Source organism: Pygocentrus nattereri, chromosome 28, assembly GCF_015220715.1.
Source record: "Pygocentrus nattereri isolate fPygNat1 chromosome 28, fPygNat1.pri, whole genome shotgun sequence".
Taxonomy (NCBI): domain Eukaryota; kingdom Metazoa; phylum Chordata; class Actinopteri; order Characiformes; family Serrasalmidae; genus Pygocentrus; species Pygocentrus nattereri.
In genome coordinates this window covers 14181786-14184796 of record NC_051238.1, presented here as the reverse complement: position 1 = coordinate 14184796, position 3011 = coordinate 14181786, and positions in this window count along the sequence as shown.

Sequence of the window (3011 nt, the reverse complement as noted above, 5' to 3'; positions counted from 1 at the left end):
TTAAAGCTTTCTTTTTTTTTTTTTTTTTTTTTTTTTTTTTCTCCAAACAGCATCGTCTCATTCTGTCTTTCACCTTTCCTATCTTTTAATGGATATAGTTTAGCTGTTGGGCGTTAACTTTTGAGATCATTTTAAGATCATCGCTAGATTGCGGTGTTGAATGGTACATACAATAGTAAAAAGCGCTTGTTTTTCTACGCTGACAATAAATGCAGAGAAGCTCACCGTTAGATTCTGTAGGACCTTAAAGAAGTGCTGCTGACTGAGTAAATGCTCATGCAGTCCTTTGTCTGATGCATCTAAGCATGATTGGCCCATGTAATGTTGCCTTATGGCCATGATTTGTGTTTGGCTCTGCTCAATTTTGCTGAGTCTGGGCTTTGGTTGGTTCTCACGTAGTGCAGTTGTGCAATTTCATTATAGGCTCATCCTTGAACTCAGTGCTCACAACCTCGCTCAGCTTTCACCTAAGCAGAAAGGCCGTATTGGAGTCCTAGGCTGTAGTGGAGATGGAGGCTAGGTCTTTGTGAGCGCATTCGAAGTACTTTCCAGCAGTATGCATGCAGCGCATTTATTATACTTGCCTTTGATCACAGTGCAACCTCTTTTTTTTTTTTTTTTTCTTTTTTTTTTTTTTTTAAATATAATGGCGTGCGTGCGGGCGTGTGTGAAAGAACTACGAACTTTTCTGCTTTGTTAGCAGTACACTTCTCACAATCATTTATATATATTATTAATATTATAATATTATATTATACTATACTACCTTGCTATCACTTGACTGCTTCTTGACCTGTACCAAGTCAAGGAATATTCAGCAGAATTTATTTGTATATCATTTACAGTTTGAGTGCATGTCACGTCCATCTGTCTGAAGGTGCTAAAGTGAAATGTAGGATTTTCTCTTTCTCCTTCCTCTTTCCTTTGTGTTTCCACAGTGACTGAACAAAACAATCCAGTGATATACCTCATACCATACTGCTATGACTCTGATGCAGAGAACAGGGCCCTGCTTGCTTTATTCAGATTTGAGACCTAGGTTTTTTTTTTTTTTTTTTATAAATATAAATAACTTGTTTTAACCTCAGTGTCCTCGTAGCATGTCTCGTTCCAGCTCTGTCTCCATCCTTTTTTCTAATGGATGTGTACGATTGCTTCTCTTCCACAATATTTCAGTCGGTCAGAGTTCACAAGAGGTTAAAACTTGCTTGACTGCATCTTTGTGGTTTTCACACATGGTCCCTGAATCTGTCACTTGGTACTGTTACTTGCTGCATGCCTGTTGTGAGTGCAAGTTTGTGTGTGTGTGTGTGTGTGTGTGTGTGTTTTTGTTTTTTTTGGCGTCTGCTTGTGCATTTGTCACTTGGTGGATGACAAAACAGTACCTCTTACTGTCTTCTGTAGCTTTCTGCAGCCCCTGCCCTTTCAATAGCCAGTGAAGCCTCAATTAACCGACATGTGGCCACTTTATTTCTAGTGTAGAGGTTCATTCACATGAAATTCATGTTCTGTTTGAGTGCTTCACCTGGGCCACATCACCAAGGAGGATGTCTGGAACACTTTGTACACCGTTAACTATTTAAAAAAAAAAAAAAAGACAAAAAAATTAGCCATTTTCTGATTTAATGTAAATTTATCACCAAAGAGACACTTTGTCTTCTTGTTCAAGTTACTGCCTTCATGAATTTCACTCTTCTTATTTCTACTTTGCCATTTCCTAATGCGTGACTCCGAATGATAATTTCTATGACAGTTTATATATATATACTCATTCTTCTCTTCCTTCCTCAGCCCTATCTGTACATATGTATCTATATATTTGTTTTGGATGCCCAGGGCCATATGTTTGTGGTTGTATCACTAGGCCTATGGCTTACCTCCAGTTGTAAAGAGAACCTAGATTACTCCAATTCTTCCCAATGTATAATTTTTTTATTTTTTTTTTTTTTTTTTTTTTTTTGGTTTCCAAGTATGAGACAACTGTAAACTCAAGTGCCTTCTGTCGTTCTGCCCCTCCCCCATGTTCCTTGTGCTACCATCTCCAAGTGTGGACCAAAGACATGTTCCAGTCCCTTCTAGACTCTACTTCCCCTCTACATGATCCCTCCCCTGTCTGAGTACAGTACATGCAACACTTGGACCCTTCCCCAGCTCACTGATTGGCACACTTCTCATTTACTATGAATAATAATAAAAAAAAAAAAAAAAACAATTGTTAGCAATTGCAAAATGCTGTTTCCAGACCTTGTATTTTCTGTTTGAAGCGTGAATGGCCTGCAATGCTTTGTCAAAACAGAGATCAATGCATATTTTCCCTAGATGTAGTCGGTCAGCAAAAACATGTTTGACATAAATTAAGTAGTCTGTAACACTGGAGCTACAAGGCTAATGTAGTTTACTGTCTAACAAATTGGCATTGTGTGAAGTGCATGCCTAAATAATCACACATCTATAACATGGACTAAAGTTAGAAGTTTAAATAGGCAAATTGAAGCAAATGTGTAGTTTAGGTATGAATTAGTTTTGCTCACTACTAATCGGCAGGATATGTGTTTCTGTTAAGAGCTAGAATCCTTGTAGCCCCAGTACAAATCTTAAACAAACTTTAGGTGCTAAATGTTGATCAAGTAGATTTCAGGTAGATCGGTTTTTCCAAGAGCTGACATGGAAGTGATTTTGTTCTTGCTGCTACCTGGGTTCTTTACTAGAAGCAAGTAACATTTCAGTGTCTTAAGGGACCTTGCCGTGCTAACTGAAAGGCAAGATATGTTAGCATGCTTTGATGGCAGAAATAGTACTAACTAGAAGAGGGGTGTAAAACTGGGCAAGCATCCACATGACATGTACATGGCAACTAATGTATTATAGGACTGACTGCAAGTGTGAAGAACTGAAGTGAGCTAAATCTACACTGCTATTTCAGAACAGATGCCCAAGTGTATTTAATTTTTTTGGAAGCTGTTCCTTAGCTGAGGTGAGTGTATGTGGGTCAGATCAATAGTGAGAGAGCT